General features: G+C 41.8%; 1 non-coding gene across 1 annotated transcript; it reads right to left on the bottom strand.

Annotated features, from left to right (window-relative positions):
• Nucleotides 1–18275: 18275 nt before the first annotated feature.
• Nucleotides 18276–18383, bottom strand: LOC130937319 (small nucleolar RNA R71). The gene has a single exon (XR_009068541.1). It is a non-coding gene; the product is annotated as a small nucleolar RNA R71 (small nucleolar RNA).
• Nucleotides 18384–19182: the final 799 nt, after the last annotated feature.

The raw sequence follows: 19182 nt of genomic DNA, 5'->3' as shown, positions 1-19182 counted from the left end.
TATTCTAGATGATTCTTGTGGCCTTGATTGGTTGAGATTTATGGGCTTTGCTTGCTTGATTTGGATTAGCTTCATGAAGGAATTCTTGTCAAACAGAGGAAGAAGAGCTCATTCACATTGCTTCTGGCCCAATGGCCTGGCGTTACTGGCAAAGACGCCAGTTCAAAGGACGTTGGCAACGTGCCAATACACTTCCTAGGCTGGTAGCTTGGTGCTTGGGCGTTACTAGCCCAAGTTGTTGCTAACAACTTGCTTTTCTTCTTCTTGACTTTACTTTCATGCTTAATGTTGCCCAGAATTTGAGTGTCAATCCTTTGCCTAAATATGAACTATGATATATCATTGGAAAGCTCTTGATGTCTACTTTTCAATGCCACTGAAATCACCTCATTTGGACTTTTCTAGCTCAAGTTATGCTCCATTGAAGAGGGCAAGGTCAGGCTGCCCTGGTTGGGCGTTTTTGACAAACACGCCTTCACATTCTCAAGTTGGCAACGTGGGTTACCTTCTATTGCTTCTGAGCTTCGCAGGCGTTGCTAACAAACACGCCTTCACCTTCTCCAAGTTGGCAACGTGGGTTATGCTTCCCAGGGAGCCAAATTTTAGCAAGGGCGTTGCCAACTTAGATTCCAAGTTGCCAACGTGGTTAGTTTAAGAGGTTCCAAATGAAGCCAGCTTTTGAAGCTTCAAACGAATGTCAAACCCATACTATTATATATCATTGGAAAGCTCCAGATGTCTACTTTCCAATTCCATTGAGAGTGCATCATTTGAAGGTCTACAACTCAAGATATACTCCATGGAAGAGGGCAAGGTCAGGCTGCCAGATTTGTTGGAGTTGTTGCTGAACACGCCCCTCTCTTCCAAGTTGGCAACGTGCCAAACCTCCCAAGGCTGAGACATGGGGCTGGCGTTGTTGCTGAACACGCCCCCTTGTTGGCACGTTGGCAACGTGCTCGTTGCTTCCTCATGGGCTGCCTTCTAGCCTTCTTGAATTTCAACTTCATGTTCTTGTTTTTTGGGGCCTAAAGATGACTCTGATTTGGCTTCAATTTTGTGCTCCACCCTAGACTATTATATATGGTTGGAAAGCTCTGAATGTTAGCTTTCCAACGCAACTGGAAGCACTCAATTTGGATCTCTGTAGCTCAAGTTATGCTTGTTTGAAGGAGACATGGTCAGGCTGCCAAAATCGCACACGTTTTTGGTGAAAACGCCCTTGTTTCCAGCGTTGGTAACGCCAGCTTTTGAAGCTTCCAAATGAATGACAACCCCATACTATGATATATGGTTGGAAAGCTCTGGATGTCTACTTTCAAATGCCGTTGGAATCACCTCATTTGGAGTTTTGTAGCTCAAGATATACTCCATTGAAGGAGGTAAGGTCAGGCTGCCAAGGTTGCCGGCGTTTTTGACAAACACTCCCTTGTATTTCCAAGTTGCCAACGTGCTACCTCCATTCTTCACCATCCAAAGCTTCCTGGAGTTGCCACTACACACGCCAATGAATCCCAAGTTGGCAACGTGCTCGAGCCTTCCTCAAGGCTCCAAATATTGCTTCCCACGTTGCCATTGAACACGCCTATAGAAGCTGGCGTTGGCAACGTGGTTGCAGCTCTTCCTGGCGTTGGCAACTTGGTTGGCACTCCTTCCTGGCGTTGGCAACGTGAATGGCACTCCTCCCTGGCGTTGGCAACGTGAATGGCACTCCTCCCTGGCATTGGCAACTTGGTTGGCACCCAAGACTTGGTGCCTAGCCAAGCAACCATTCCTGGCGTTGCCTTAGAACACGCCAATGGTTCCTAGCTCAACAACGTGCTCGAGCTCCCCTTTGGTGCCAAAGTTACTTGCTACGTTGCCAAGGAACACGCCTTTGTAAATTCAAGTTGGTAACTTGCTTGGGGCTTCAAATTCACCTTCCAGGACTACTTGGCGTTATTGCCAAACACTCAAGTGATAATGCACGTTGGCAACTCCCATGTCTCTTCCTCCTTGCCAATCTTGCTATGTCCCCAATCTTTCTTGCTCTAAGGGCTCTTTGCTTCACCTATCATCAACCAAACACATGCATCAAAGCCTTGCTAAATCACAAGATTATGCATCATTCAAAACATCAAACAATTCTTGCATAAATCTCATGAAAATGCACATATTTAACAATGTTTGATTGAATCAAGGCATGCATACAATTCTCATCCAAATACTTGCTTATTGCCTAAGAAAATGCATGAAACCAACCTAAAGCATACAAAAAATGGCTAGTAAAACTAGCCAGGATGCCCTGATATCACTCTCTTCGCTCTCTGTTTTTTGCTTGCGCTTCTGCTTTCTTGTGTTGTGGCTTTTGTTTGGTGATTTTCTGGGCAGCTTTCATTTTTGTGCCTCCATATTTCTTTTTCGAAGCTTCTTTCGTCTCCAGGTTAGTCCCATTTCGTGCTTTCTCTTTGTTTTTGTTTTTGTGATGAGGTTTTGATTTTGATCCTCCTTTTAGAGAAAGTTTGGATCTTTCTGTTTCCATTGTGTCCTAGATTTGTTGAAATGTGCGTTCTAGGAGTTTCTCCATCTTTTGCATGATCCTTTTTGCTTTTGCATGTTCTTTGTTATTTCTGTTCTGATACCGCTGTCCGCATCTGTTCCTCATTTTATTTGAGGGTTGCTTTTGTCTGATTCTGAAAAAGGTTGCATCTTTAATGGCCTCTGCTTGGCGTGTTGGATGTGGATGGTTTTTGCTGGTTTAGACTGTAAGGCAATGTTTTTGATGAAGTTTTGTGTTTTGCTTTGATGGAAAAATGCTTGCTGTTTGAAGCCTTCTTTTCTTGTTTTGAGAGGTGCTGGGATGCGAGAAGTAGGTTTTTCCTAGAAACCTTACATTATTATTGCCTCCAAAGGATGCCCTAGGACTTTGGTTTGAGTCTTGGGGTTTTCCTTTTCTGTGTGTTCGCCTGTGTCGTATTGAGTTGTTTTCTCCTTTGTCCGAGATGTTTTTAGTAACCCCATCTTCTTTTCTTACTTGTAGGATTAGTTGGCCTCATGTCTTCTCGAAATAACATTGTAGAGATGTCTTCCAGAGTTTCCGAGGTGATGTCCGATTGGCTAGACTCCCTTGTTTTGTTGTGTGTTTCTGTTGTGGATGCTGAATTTTGCACAGAGCTGAGGAAGCGCCATAGGATTTGTAGTAACAGTGCTCGTGAGGAGGATTATGAGCTTGTTGCTCCTGATTCTGATGAGAGAGTTTGTTTTCTGACTTCCATCGAGAGGGAGCGTCCCTTCTTCTATGCCTATGAATACTTCTTCAGTCAGTTGAACATTACTTTTCCTTTTACTGCTTTCGAGACCGACCTGTTGTGGTCGTGTAATATTGTCCCATCCCAGCTTCACCCAAATTCCTGGGGTTTTATTAAAATTTTTCAGCTTCTCTGCCGAGAATTAGATGTAAGACCCTCTCAGACTCTTTTCCTTTATTTGTTTGTTTCCGCCAAGCCTGGCAGTTCTTCAAAAAAGAAAGCTTCCTGGGTTTCTTTCAGGTCCGCCCAGGGCCATAAAGTTTTTGCTATGTATGATGAGTCTTTTAAGGACATTAAGAATTACTTCTTTAGGGTTCGTGCTATCGAGGGGGCCTGCCCCTTTTTCCTTGATGAAAATGATGAGCCTTCTTTCCCTCTAGAGTCGCAGAGGGATGTGAGAGTGTCTCGCTATAGCTGGGAGATGCTTGATGATATTGAGCGTGCCTTTGTTGTTGTTCTTGAGGATCTATGGGGGGCACCACCCCATCTTGATACAAAAAGGTTTTTGAATGGCCCGTCCTTGGTTCGGACTGTTTTGGGTACTTGTCTGACTTGTTTCTACACATGTTTCTTAATTTTTTCTTCCTCTTATTGTGATTGTAACTCTTTGCTGTGGCTGATTCTGTATTTGCAGAGATGTCAAAGAACAACGACTCCATGAAGGCCTTTAAATAGGAAAAGATGGCAACTGCTGCTCTGAACATCTCGGCCAAAGTGGCCGGAGAGGGATCTTCTTAGGTCCCGGTGAAGCCTCCTGTGCCGAGTTCTCCCGGGCCGAGGAAAGCAATTCTTAATCCTCGGTTTCGTCAGGTCGATCCTCCACAGACTTCTGCCGTTGCTTCCGGTGTTCCTCCCTTAAAAAAGCAAAAAACATCCGAGCCCTTTAACCTGGATGCCCCAGATTTTGTTGCTGTCGAGTTTGTTGACCAGCAAATTGCCCCCTATGGTGGGCTCTCCATGAACGATGTATGTCTTCTTCAGCATTTGGATTTTATCACCAAAAGTAGTGTGAAAATGGCACATATGGGAGCGGCTATTTTCCGAACTGTTCAGGGGATCCTGATTCATGCCACAAAATCCTTCATGGAGGAGGCCAAATCAGAATTTGAGCGGATCAAGGGTTTGAAGGATGAGTTGGAGGTGAAGTTGGCGAAAGTAGAGAAGGAACTGGAGGGTGAGAAGGCCAGCTCTATTGCTTTGGCTGCTTCTTTGAAGTTGGCTGAGGACATGGCACTGAAGCACAAGGATAGCTATGTCTCAGCTTATAGGGAGTTAATGCATCTCCGGGATGATTTGGAAACTGCTTGAGTTAATTATGCCGAGCTTCAGGGTCACCTTGTGGGCAGCGTAACTGCCGCCTCTGAGAACCTGATGGAGCAGTTCCGGATTGTTGCTCCTGATGCCGACTTGACTCTCGTTAGTCTTAATAATGTAATAAAGGATGGCAAGATTGTCCCAGATGATCCCGATGATGATGTTGAACCTCCCCCAGTGCCTTCTATCAAGGTGTCGACCTCCTCGGTTCCTCTAGTTACGTTTGATCTGGATTGTCAGATTCTGAACCGGGATGATGAAACTGTAGATACTGTACCTATTCAGACTTGTCCTCCTTCTCCCCGTACTGATGTTTCCAGGAAGGCTTCCGATCTTTGCTGATCTTCTTTTTAAGTATTTGTGTAAATAGCCCAGTTTGTGGGCTTTTGAACTGTTTTATTGTTTTGTTTAACTGCTGACGCTTTTTAGTTGCCTGCCTGGAAACTTTTACTTTGAAAAACAAAAGTAACTTTCTGAGGTAGATTTTGGTGGCCTCTTGAAGCTTTATTATACTATGCTTTTATTGCGCTTTAACATGGTATCTCTTCTAGTTTCTGAGGGTGTTAGAATCTTGCTGCTTGACCTCTTTGGATTGCTTTGTACTTTATTGTTTGTAACTTGGATCCTTTGAGGTCGTGACTTGTATGGGTCCGACTTGTTTGTCGGTTTTCTCGCTTTTGCTTGTATTTTTAGCGCCCCATAACCGATTTCTTTGTATTGGTCCCCTTCTGAGTTATTTTTGTAATCCTCTTTCTTGGACCTTTGTTAGGTCTCTTTTAGGGATTACTTTTATAACTTGTCTTGTAGGGGGCCGACTTCGTTAGGTCGATCTCTTCTAAGTTATTTTTGTAATCCTCTTTCTTGGACCTTTGTTAGGTCTCTTTCAGGGATTACTTTTATAACTTGTCTTGTAGGAGACCGACTTCGTTAGGTCGATCTCTTCTAAGTTATAGCAATTCCTCTTTAATAGGGTTGGCCAGACCTCTTTCCAGGGATTTGCTGATAACTTGGGTTGACTTGGTCCAACTTTTTAGTGTCGGCCAGTCTTTTTAAGTTATTATATAGCAATCCATAAGACCTCGTCAGGTTCTTTTTGGGATCACTTACGATAACTTCTTGCATTATTTCTGTGTTCATCTTTGCCGATTTGTAGATGGTGGTTTTTGTCCCGGTTTGATCGTCGTTTAGGTGAATCGCGTTTTCACCTTTGTCGGTCGATCATTCCTATCAAGATCGTACAGTGAATCTGTTCTTCACTTTCTGTCGATCCGTTGCTTTATAATCGGACGATGAATGCTTCAGATTAATGCATCTTGGGAATTTGTAGAATATCTGAAATGTATTTTATTCAAAGAAAGTGCAAATATATACATGCGGGAGTTTTCCGTACCCTTAAGTCGGATTAAATCTCAATCTTGACGCCTCATTAAAAAACCTTTTCAGGAAAAAGAGTGCATCTTGTGATGAGATCTTTTACCTGTCCTAGCTATAGTACCTTCTTAGGTTACAGGCGTGCCATGATCTGGGGAGTTCTTGGACAGTCTGTAGTAGCCTTTCCCAAGTACTTCTGTGACTCGGTAGGGTCCTTTCCAGTTGGCTGCCAGCTTTCCTTCTCCGGGTCGAGTTGTTCCAATATCATTTCAGATTAAGATGAGATCATTCTCAGCAAAACCTCTTGGCACTACCTTTTGATTATACCTGGCAGCCATTCACCGGTTTAGTGCTTCTTCTCTGATCCGAGCTCTTTCTTAGATTTCCGGAAGTAGGTCGAGCTCTTCTCTTTAAAGTTGAGAGTTGGTTTGTTCATTGTAGTGGACTACTCGGGGAGACCCTTCCTCGACTTCTATTGGATAATGCGATTCCTTCCCAGGAGGAGACCCATCAGCAGGCAGCCACAGAGCGGGCCGTTCCCCAGGCAGAGGTTCCCCATCAGATTGAGGCTGCAGCTCCGGAGATCCCAATCCAGTCCGCACCTCCTCTAGAGTAGCCAGACCCTCAGCCCACCACCTCCACAGAGCCTACAGCTACCATCCCTACCAGTGATGAGACCCCTTCACACCCAGTTTGATTGAGCATCAGGGACGATGCTTCATTTTAAGTGTGGGGAGGTCGCCATCTCTGGCGTTTTTTATTTTGGTGAACCACTACATCTCTTTTCTTTTATTTTGGATATTTTTCTGTATTCTTCCTTTTTATTGTTATTTTCTGAGTACTTATACATTGCTACTTTGATGTATTTCTACTCTATTTCTGTATTTTGCATTTTTAGTTCATATTTTAGCTATTTAGTTTATTTTAGTTATTTAGTTTAGTTTGCAATTCTAACTTATTAGTGGATTAATTAGTATAGTTTACTTTTCTTTACATAAGATAGCATAGTCTAAATTGAAAAATATAAAAAGGAAGTAAGCTAAGAAAGTGAACATAACAGATTCCAATCCATAAACCTTGTATATAGCATTACATGATGTAGTTAAGCTGACAACATTTCATCAAGGAGGAACATTAAAACTTTAAAAGCTACCCTAAATAATTTTTTTTTATGAGAATAATGGGAATTTTTAACTAAACCTGCATACAATATATAAATGATATATGATGCTTGAGTTAGAGAACATACAGCCTGCGAGTTTTTGAGCTTAATTGTATGGTTACATTTAAACCATAATATTCTGTTCCTGTGTGTTCCACCCTTCTTTTTTTATTCTGATGTTCTTTGCTTTGTTTTAATCTATATGTCCAGTTATAGAATATAGATACATACCAAGAGAGTGATTGAGGCCTTATTTGATTTTAACTCACTTCCCCAAAAATAGCCTACCTTTTACATCACCCTTGTTAGCCCCCCTTGAGCCTTTTAAAACCCCTTTATTCTATTTAGCCAAACTACTAGCCTTAAGCAGAAAAACAAAAGAAAACCCCAAGTGAATCCTTGGTTAGCTTAAGATAGAAAATTATAAATAGAGTAAATTGTGGAAAACCTCTTGGGAACATGAATGATAGAAACAAAAGGTAGAAAAGTCAAAAATATATATATATAAAAAATAGAAAAGAGAAGGTGAAACATGAGCATGTAACAATAAGTGGGGTAATATGGGAGAATAGGTAAAGAAGTTTTATCTTGCTAAATATGTATGTTAGGTGAGATCTTAGTCTAATTGAGGATTCGCTTATTAGCTCACTTGACCCTATACATAAATCCTTACCTTTACCTTGACCCCATTACAACCTCAATTAAAGACCTTATGACTTTTTTGTATGACTATATTCTATAATTGTTGATTGGTTAGATGAAGAACAAAGCTATAGGAAGTAAGAATGAAAAGAAAAATAGAGTGGATAAACCCAATAAACACTGAGTGACTAGAGAGTAAACACAAAATCCAGTGAGGGTTTTATAACTCATCAACATATATCTGTGCTTATATTTACTAATTATTTTGCAAGTTTGTACGATGTTTCCCTTCCCATCTCATTTACTAAAATGCTTCATTATTTAAGGGTTAGCCATATATATATATACATAACTCCTTGAGAATGTGAACTAACTTGATTACATGTAAGCTTTATATATGAGTGAATAAGTTAGAGTTGCATAATGCATCATTCATTTAGGTAGTTGCATTTAAATTAGGTTGCATTGCATGACACTCCATCACTTTAACCTTAATTATTTACCTTGGATTTAGCATGAGGACATGCTAGTGTTTAAGTGTGGGGAGGTTGATAAACCCATATTTCATGAGTTCTTTTATGCTTAATTTTAGTGATTTATACAATCCTTCACCTACTTATTCACATTAATTGCATGGTTTTACTTTCCCTTCCTTATTACGTGATGTATGTGAAAAACATGTTTCCTAGGCTTTAAAATTAATTATTTTAATTACCTTTATTTCCATTCGATGCCGTGATTAGTGTGTTGAGTAGTTTCAGATTTTCTAAGGCAGAATGACTTAAAGGATGAAAAAGGAAACATACAAAACGGAAGGAGAAAGCAAAACGGAGCTTTAAGAAAACTGGCATCCACGCGACCGCATGGACGACACGATCGCGTGCCAGAAGCGAAGATGCAGCGACGCGGCCGCATGACTGACGCGACTGTGCGCCTTAAGCAGAATGCATATGACGCGGAAGCGTGACTGACGCGACTGCGTGGCAAGGAAAAGCTCCGAATGACACGACCATATGACCCACGCAGACGCGTGACAGAGGCCACGAATCAGAATTTACAGAATACGCCCCAGCGATTTCTGAAGCCCTTTTTGGCCCAGATCCAAGTACAAACAGCATAGACTAGAGGCTATAAAGTGGGGGAATGCATCCATTCATGAGGAGGGCTTTTCATAATTCACTTTTGATGATTTAGATTTAGTTTTGAGGGAGGTTCTCTCCTCTCTTTCTTAGGATTTAGGACTTCTCTTTGTTTTTAAGAGTGACTCTCGATCCAGGTTTTATATTCCTTTGTTTTAAGATTACTTTTCACTTTATTTAGTTATTCCAGCATTTGAGTTAATTATTTACTTTTATAATTTAATTTATGAATTCTTCCATGTCACAGATTATTGTTTGAATTAATGATAATTGAGGTATTTTCAGTTTATGATTGCTCTTATTTACGTTACCATTGCTTCCAATCTGAAGATATTTTATTCCAGCAATTTACTTTTTCCCCTTTTGGTCTTGGTTAAGAAATCAGTAACTCAATAGTTATCTAACTCAGCGTAATTGATAATCGTTATATTGCTAATTGAACTGAACTTCAATCATCCCAACTTTTTCTTAGGAAATAAATAGGATTCGAAGGTCAAACTAATTAGTCCTTTGACTTACCTGATTCAGAGGTTAACAAAGTGGAATTAATATACAACTTTCATTATTGTTGAGAGGGATAACTAAGTTGGACTTCTAATTTCTCTCATCTTGCCAAAAGTTGCTTTACAGTATTTATTTATTTTAATTGCAATTTAATTTATTTGCCATATTTATTCTTCACTCTCAAAACCCCAAATTTACCTTTTTCATTACCAATAATAAGAACATACCTCCCTGCAATTCCTTGAGAAGACGACCCGAGGTTTAAATACTCGGTTAACAATTTATTTAAGGGTTTGTTACTTGTGACAACCAAAACGTTTGTACGAAGGGATTTCTGTTGATTTAGAGATTATATCTACAACGCGACTGTTTTTATGAAATTCTTTACTGGCAAAAATCCCAATGTCAAAATGGCGCCGTTGCCGGGGAATTGCAAACGTGTGCCTTATTATTGGTTATTGTAAATATTTTTTCTTTTTTGCTTACTTATTTATTTTATTTTTCCTTTTTATCTTTATTTGCTACTATGAACTCTCACCCCTCTCGCTTTGAGTTTGGTTCTAACTTTGTTGAAGGAAATAGAAACCACAGCAGGAATATGCATCAAGGTCAGACCAATCAAGGATGGATGGAGCCAAGAGGATCTAATCAACCCTTTAGGCAACAATACCCTCCAAGATATCATGGACAACGACCATTCTACAATGCATACCCAGCTGAAAGATATGGTGGACAACCTTGTAACTACCAACAAGCCCCACCTCGTGCCTATAGACCATCCTCTCAACATGACCTCGAACCACCACACTCACAAGCTTCTTTTCGCCATTCGCCACCATACGATCCTTATCCGCCCCAATGCCAATCCAGTTACCCCCAAGAACCACCGCTCCCCCATACACAGTACCCATATCCATCAAAGTCAGAATCACATGGTAGCCTCACAGAATTACTAAAACAATGTACTACAGTCCTTTATCAACTGGAGCAAGCAATGGTGGAGAGGCTAAAACAATTTTCTTCCGGACGCTCAGCCCCTCAACAGACCCCCATGGCTTTATGCAGAGAATCCAATGAAGAAAGCAGTACGCAGGAGATGCAGGAAGCTCCAGTGAACAACATAGAGCACAACTTCGCACCAGAACAAGTAGATAAAGCTGTCATTGTAGAAGAAGAAGAGTCGGTTGTTGTGGAGAACTCCATCAAGGATGTTACAATTGACGCTGAGGAGGATTTTGCACCACCTCCAATGCAAATATCTTATGAAGAACTGAACGGAATAACCCAGGTCACAGGTTTCCTTGATGATGCTGATCACAAGACTTATTCTCTTAGTGACGACCTTGCATCCGCAATAGATTTCTCTGAGACAAAAGAATCTTCCCCAAGTGAATATGAAGAAGATGCTAAGGCAGATTTTTCTCAACCTCCAATATATGACTTGAGCGATGATGAGGAAGAAATTGAAGACTCTGATCAAGAGATGGTTGAAGTGGAAGAATTCACAGAAGATTATAAGGGAGTAAAACTTACAGAACCACTGGAAACACCTATCCCAAGGCCGTTACCGCCCACCACAAACTACAAGTGGGTAAAATCCTTGTCTTTTATCTTCAATATTCCACTTGAATATGGTTTGCTTGAAACAGATGGCCAGCTTAGAGCTCTCTGCGGCTTTAAGAGTAAGCGGGAAATGGCTCACACTCAGAGCCGGTGCACGAGGTCCAATAAGGTTCCACGCTTCAACTCGAAGTGCAAGGATTGGTATCATGCTCAATTGAGTGGATCACGGAGAACGTTTGGTCACCATGGTGAGAATCTAATTTCCAAACCGCCCAGATGGAAAAGTATAGATCAAAACGAAAGTGGATTTGGAACCAAAGTTTAGGATCCTGGAAAATATTCTGATATTCATCACCCCGGGAACCTGAAAATCTGTCTGAAGCTGCTCAGAAGCTTCACATGCCTAGTTTGGGACCCCGGAGGCTATTGGCATTCCAAGCATTGGTGGAGATTCCTGGATCAGTACAAGCATAAGCCACCATGACAGGAAGCTCATCAAATGTCCAACTTAAGGACTTTAACTAAAAGTGCTAGGTGGGAGACAACCCACCATGGTATGGTCGCTTCTTTTTCAATTTATTTCTTGTTTATTGCTTTCATTTTTTTTCTCTTTTTCGTTTTAATATTAACCTGGAATGATGCATAGCATTCATGTTAATCATTGCATCCTGCATTTTTCAGTTAGAAAAAAAAAAGAGAAAAGGGGTGCACGATGCGACCGCATGCCCCATGCGATCGCGTCATATCGCGAAAAACACCACACATGCCACCGCGTGACCCGCGCGGCCGCGTGATATATATATCGGTGTAAGAATCCAACGAACAGAAAGTTAGGCTGGAATCATGCGGCCTTTGTGCGTTTCGCACAAATTGGCCCACGCGATCGCATGCCCCATGCGATCGCGTCACTTGCACAATACCAATCCTACACGACCGCGTGAGCGACGCGATCACGTCGCATGGATTGCACATCACCCCAAAAGGAGACAGAGAGTTGCGCTGGAACGGCGCTGGAGTCATGCGTTTAGCACAAATTCCAGCGACGCGATCGCACGACCCACGCGATCGCGTCACCCCTCTTCTACCTCACTCATGCGATAGCGCGCCCCACGCGATCGTGTCACTCCTACTTTCACCCCAACCACGCGACTGCGTCCCCCATGCGGCCGCGTGAGTTCGAAACTATATCCCCCCAGCCACGCGAAACCTAGCAGTCGCGCGCCCCCCCCCCACCTTCTCCCCCTCTCTCCCTCCTTTGTTCTCCACCATCACCAGCCACCATTGCCCACCGCCGACCACCCAGACGCCACCGCCAACCACCTCCCTCCCTCCTTCCCCCTTCTTTCTTCCTCCTTCTTCCTTCCCCCCTCCTCCGCCATTGCTTCCCCTCTACGCCACCATCGTTCCAGCCGCCGTGCCCACCACCGCCACCACCGCACCGGACGCCGCCGCCGCCACCACCCAGCCATTCTCTACCCCAATCTCCTTCTTAGCCTACCAGGTTCCGCAACACGCACCCTTTTTCCATTCGTAGCTTTTGTTAATTTTTCCGTTTTTGTTCATGTTTAGGCTAGTTAGATATGCATGTTGTATTGGATTTAGGTTGTTAGGTAGCCTAGGATGTGGTTAGTGGATTTAGGTCTGTTTACTTGCACTGTTCATGTTTCTGTTTTATCAAATCTGCTATTCTTCTGTTGCTGTGACCTTGTTCATATGCTGTGATTTCCTGTATTTGCTGCTTTTTACTCTGAACTTTCATGTTTATCTTATATGTCCGCACCTGCAGCTTGCCTTTTAATTCATATGCACTGTTTTAATTGCTATTTATTTTCCGGGATAATCCATATTTAGCCGGAATACTGCCCAAATTTCTATATATTATTTTCATTCATGTTTTGGTTTGGCATTTTGAACTCTGTTTTGCTCTGCTTTACCCAAACCATTTCATGAATGCTAGGGCGTGCTTTCTTATCCTCTTTGATTTCTTGGTTTATAAACTGCTTCTGTGATGTTCTGATTCCAATTCTTCTTTATGTCCCTTTGAATCAGCTTCCAAATGTTTTCCTTCTTTGGCTATGAGTTACTTCTTTTCCTACATGTGAATCCTTGTTACATGGAATATTTTCTTTATGCCACTTACTTTACTCACTTCTTATTGACCCACTACTTTCAATTTACTAAATTCTTTTTTTTTTCAAATTATACCCATACTAACTTTTTAAAATTTCTTTTCTGACTTTTCAATTTCCTCTAACTTTCTAACCATGGCATAATGACAATTTTTCTATTTAACTTGAATTCTAATAGATTTTGGATTGTACATTATTCCTTTCAAATTTTTCAACTGCTATACAATCCTTAATGCACATTTCCTAACTCATTTACCTCATTCTTATTCTCCTTTGCTGCTTTCAGTTTCCTTTGTTTATTTGCCTATCTGCTTTCCTATTTTTATCCATATTCTGCTTTTCCATCTTTCAGGATGTCTACCTCACAGAGGAAGGGAAAAGGCAAGGTTACTGGCAAGCGTAAAAGAGGCAATTCCTCCCAGTCCATCATTGACCTAATGCATGATTCTTCATGGCGGGAGAAGAAATTTACACAGCAGGAAAAGGCTAACCAGCTGCTCCCTGCAAACGATTCTATCAAATTTGCAAACTGGTACTGTGAGCTGAAGTATCCGGCATTTGCAGTCTCCAGAAATCTATACCTGGAAAGAACTTTGAAAATTCCAGAAGCACTCCAGCAGTACACCACTGAGTAAATCAAGCAAAGAGGCTGGTTCTTTCAGGAAAGGGCACTGACAGAGGTCAATGCATCTTGGGTTAGGGAATTCTACTGCAACTACTACCTCACTACCCTAGATGCAGTGAACCTGAGAGGGAAGAAGATATTGGTCACTGAGGAGGCCATCGAGGACATTCTACAGCTCCCACTTAAGTCCGACCAGCCGGATGGTTACAAACAGGCTGAGGAGGACATGCGTTTCTTGAGATTTGACTGGGACGCTGTCAAGGCCAGGATAGCTCTAGACCCGACTGTTCCTTGGGAGATGGGTCAGGACACCACCCTACCCAAAGGTATCAAGCGGGTGTACCTAAATGATGAGGCTCGGTTATGGCATCAGATCTTGAGCAATTATGTGATGCCGAGTACTCATGAGACAGAGATTTCAGCTGCCATGATCACCCTCCTATGGTGTGTGATGGAGGGTAAGGACCTTTATCTACCACGCTTCATCCAGCATTATATGGTCAGGGTCCATGTCCGCGGCACTCTCCCCTTTCCTTATCTGATTACACAGCTAGGCTGTCGAGCTGACGTGCCATGGGAGGATGCCGATGCGAGACCACCAGTGGCGGACTGCAGGAAGATCATTCCTCACAGCAGGAACTTCCTCGCTTTGGGCTACAGACCACCACCTTTCACTGCTACTGATGAGACAGCCCCACCGTCTGCCGGTCCCTCTTCATCCACAGCTGCCCCTGCTGCCACCACTACACCTCTACTTGCCTCAGAGCCCGTTTACCGCCTCGTGCACCGCCTATTCCGACAACTTGATCAGATGGAGCGCCGTAACCGGCGCCGGTATGAGAGGTTGGAGCGTCGCAGCAGGTGACGCTATTCGCATCTGAAGCTGCTTATCTGACAGGGTACTGACATCCCCTCCGAGCCCGACTGATGAGCGGATAATTTGTACCCTTTTTGGCATTATTTTTAGTATGTTTTTAGTATGATCTAGTTAGTTTTTAGTATATTTTTATTAGTTTTTAGTTAAAATTCACTTTTCTGGACTTTACTATGAGTTTGTGTGTTTTTCTATGATTTCAGGTATTTTCTGGCTGAAATTGAGGGACCTGAGCAAAAATCTGATTCAGAGACTGAAAAGGACTGCAGATGCTGTTGGATTCTGACCTCCCTGCACTCGAAGTGGATTTTCTGGAGCTACAGAAGCCCAATTGGCGCGTTCTCAACGGCGTTGGAAAGTAGACATCCTGGGCTTTCCAGCAATATATGATAGTCCATACTTTTCCCAAGATTTGATGGCCCAAACCGGCGTTCAAAGTCACCCTCAGAAATTCCAGCGTTAAACGCCGGAACTGGCACCAAAATGGGAGTTAAACGCCCAAACTGGCATAAAAGCTGGCGTTTAACTCCAAGAAGAGTCTCTACACGAAATTGCTTCATTGCTCAGCCCAAGCACACACCAAGTGGGCCCGGAAGTGGATTTTTATGTCATTTACTCATCTCTGTACACCCTAGGCTACTAGTTTTCTATAAGTAGGACCTTTTGCTATTGTATTAAGAGCTTTTGATCATGCTTTGATGATTGAACCCTCTTTGGGAGGCTGGCCATTCGGCCATGCCTAGACCTTGTTCTTATGTATTTTCAACGGTGGAGTTTCTACACACCATAGATTAAGGTGTGGAGCTCTGCTGTACCTCGAGTATTAATGCAATTACTATTGTTCTTCTATTCAATTCCGCTTGTTCTTTGTCCAAGATATCACTTGTTCTTCAACTTGATGAATGTGATGATCCGTGACACTCATCATCATTCTCACTTATGAACAAGGTGACTGACAACCACTTCTGTTCTACAAGCAAACAAGGCTCTAGTGTTTATCTCTTGGATTCCTGATACACGATGCATGGTTGATCGCCTGACAACCGAGTGCTCGCCTGACAAAAGAGCCAGTCATTCCGTGAGATCAGAGTCTTCGTGGTATAGGCGAGAACTGATGGCGGCATTCAAGAGAATCCGGAAGGTCTAACCTTGTCTGTGGTATTCTAAGTAGGATTCAATGATTGAATGACTGTGACGTGCTTCAAACTCCTAGCAGGCGGGGCGTTAGTGACAGACGCAAAAGAATCACTGGATTCTATTCCGGCCTGACCGAGAACCGACAGCTGATTAGCCATATGCTGTGACAGAGCATAGGAACATTTTCACTGAGAGGATGGGAGGTAGCCACTGACAACGGTGAAACCCTACATAAGCTTGCCATGGAAAGGAGTAAGAAGGATTGGATGAAGACAGTAGGAAAGCAGAGAGACGGAAGGGAAGGCATCTTCATACGCTTATCTGAAGTTCCTACCAATGAATTACATAAGTACCTCTATCTTTATCTTTATGCTTTATTCGTATATCACTATACCCATTTGAGTCTGCCTGACTAAGATTTACAAGGTGACCATAGCTTGCTTCATACCGACAATCTCCGTGGGATCGACCCTTACTCGCGTAAGGTTTATTACTTGGACGACCCAGTGCACTTGCTGGTTAGTTGTGCGAAGTTGTAGTGATCACAATTTCGCGCACCAAGTTTTTGGTGCCGTTGCCGGGGATTGTTCTGTGTATGGACAACTGACGGTTCATCTTGTTGCTTAGATTAGGTATTTTTTTTCAGAGTTCTTAAGAATGAATTCTAGTGTTTCAAGATGATCTGTTGAAATCTGGCAGGCTGAGAAGCCATGTCTAATCTTATTGGACCGAGGTTTCAACTGATCATCACAAGAGCTTGTTGATCTCTATCAATCTTGCTATTGGAGCAATGATCTGCTAAGGCTTGGCTGGCCATTGGCCATGTCTAGTATTTTGGACCGAAGCTTTCTTTGAAAGCTTGGCTGGCTGTGAAGCCATGTCTAATTCCTGGACCGGAGTCTTAGACTAGCATTGCAATGATTCCTGGAATCCAAATTAAGAATTCTGAAACTTTTATTTTCTATTTCCATACAATTTTCGAAAAAAACACAAAAAAATTTCAAAATCATAAAAACCAAAAAGATTTTATGTTTCTTGTTTGAGTCTAGTGTCTAATTTTAAGTTTGGTGTCTTGCATGTATTGTTTATTTGATCTTGGGTCTATTTTCAAGTCAATAGTACAGGGAACTGAAGATTCAGAACATGCAGCAGAGGAATTACACAGAAAAAGCTGGGCGTTCAAAACGCCCAGTGAAGAAGGACAGACTGGCGTTTAAACGCCAGCCAGGGTACCTGGTTGGGCGTTTAACGCCCAAAAAGGTAGCATTTTGGGCGTTAAACGCCAGAATGGATACCATTCTGGGCGTTTAACGCCAGGATGGCACAAGGGGGAGAATTTTGTTTTCAAATCAATTTTTTTTTTCAAGTTTTCAAAGTTTTTCAAAATCAAATCTTTTTCAAATCATATCTTTTCAATCAAATGTTTTCAAAATCAATTTCTTTCCTTTTTCAAAGATACTTGCTAACAATTAATGATTTGATTGAACATTTCAAGTATGTTGCCTTTTCTGTTGAGAAAGGTTTAATGTTTGAATCATATCTTTTCTTGATAGCCAAGTTATTAATTTTTAAAATCAAATCTTTTTAAAATTGTTTTCAAATCATATCTTCTCAATCACATTTTTTTTAAAAATCAATCATATCTTCTTAACCTCATCTTTTTCAAAATAGCTTTCAATCAAATCTTTTTGACTTCTAATTTCAAAATCTTTTTCAAAAATCACTTGATTTCTTTCCCACTCTTATTTTTGAAAATTAATTAGTGTTTTTCAAAATGTTTTCAATTTCTTTAACTTAATTTTCGAAAATTCTCTTCCCCTCTTCCCACATGCTTCTATTTATGGAGTACCACTCCTTCTCAATGCACAATTCGAACTCTATCTGATTAAGTTCGAATTCTTCTACCTCTTTCTTCTATTTTTCTGTTCTTCTGACACCTAAAGGAATCTCTGTACTGTGACATAGAGGATTCCACATTTTCTTGTTCTCTTCTCTTTCATATGAGCAGGAGCAGAGACAAAGGCATTCTTGTTGAAGCTGACCCTGAACCTGAAAGGACCTTAAAGCGAAAGCTAAGAGAAGCTAAGGCACAATTCTCTATAGAGGACCTAACAGAAATCTTCAAAGAAAAAGAAGACATGGCAGCCGAAAACAACAATGCAAGGAAGGTGCTGGGTGACTTTACTGCACCTACTCCCGACTTCTATGGGAGAAGCATCTCTATCCCTGCCATTGGAGCAAACAACTTTGAGCTTAAGCCTCAATTAGTTTCTCTAATGCAACAGAATTGCAAGTTTCATGGACTTCCATTGGAAGATCCTCATCAGTTTTTAGCTGAATTCTTGCAAATCTGTGACACTGTCAAGACTAATGGGGTAGACCCTGAGGTCTACAGACTTATGCTATTCCCTTTTGCTGTAAGAGACAGAGCTAGGACATGGTTGGATTCACAACCTAAAAGAAGCCTGGACTCATGGGAAAAGCTAGTCAATGCCTTCTTGGCAAAGTTCTTTCCACCTCAAAAATTGAGTAAGCTTAGAGTGGAAGTCCAAACCTTCAGACAGAAGGATGGAGAATCCCTCTATGAAGCTTGGGAAAGATACAAACAATTGATCAGAAAATGTCCTTCTGACATGCTTTCTGAATGGAGCATCATAGGTATTTTCTATGATGGTCTCTCTGAACTATCCAAGATGTCTTTGGATAGCTCTGCTGGAGGATCTCTTCATTTGAAGAAGACGCCTACAGAAGCTCAAGAGCTAATTGAAATGGTTGCAAATAACCAATTCATGTACACTTCTGAAAGGAATCCTGTGAACAATGGGACTAATCAGAAGAAAGGAGTTCTTGAGATTGATGCTCTGAATGCCATATTGGCTCAGAACAAGATATTGACTCAACAAGTCAATTTGATTTCTCAAAGTATGTCTGGAATGCAAAATGCACCAAACAGTACTAAGGATGCTTCATCTGAAGAAGAAGCATATGATCCTGAGAACCCTTCAATGGAAGAGGTGAATTACCTAGGAGAACCCTATGGAAACACCTATAATTCTTCATGGAGAAATCACCCAAATTTCTCATGGAAGAATCAAGAGAGACCTCAACAAGGTTTTAACAACAATAATGGTGGTAGAAACAGGTTTAGCAATGGCAAGCCTTTTCCATCATCTTCTCAGCAACAGACAGAGAATTCTAAGCAGAACCCCTCTGACTTAGCAACCATGGTCTCTGATCTAATTAAAACCACTCAAAGTTTCATGACTGAAACAAGGTCCTCCATTAGGAATTTGGAGGCACAAGTGGGACAGCTGAGCAAGAAAGTTATTGAACTCCTTCCTAGTACTCTCCCAAGCAATACAGAAGAAAATCCAAAAGGAGAGTGCAAGGCCATCAACATGGCCGAATTTGGAGAGGAAGGAGAGGAAGTGAACGCCA

The sequence above is a fragment of the Arachis stenosperma genome, chromosome 6 (assembly GCF_014773155.1).
Source record: "Arachis stenosperma cultivar V10309 chromosome 6, arast.V10309.gnm1.PFL2, whole genome shotgun sequence".
NCBI classification, from domain to species: Eukaryota; Viridiplantae; Streptophyta; class Magnoliopsida; order Fabales; family Fabaceae; genus Arachis; species Arachis stenosperma.
This window is presented reverse-complemented; position numbering and strand designations above follow the sequence as displayed.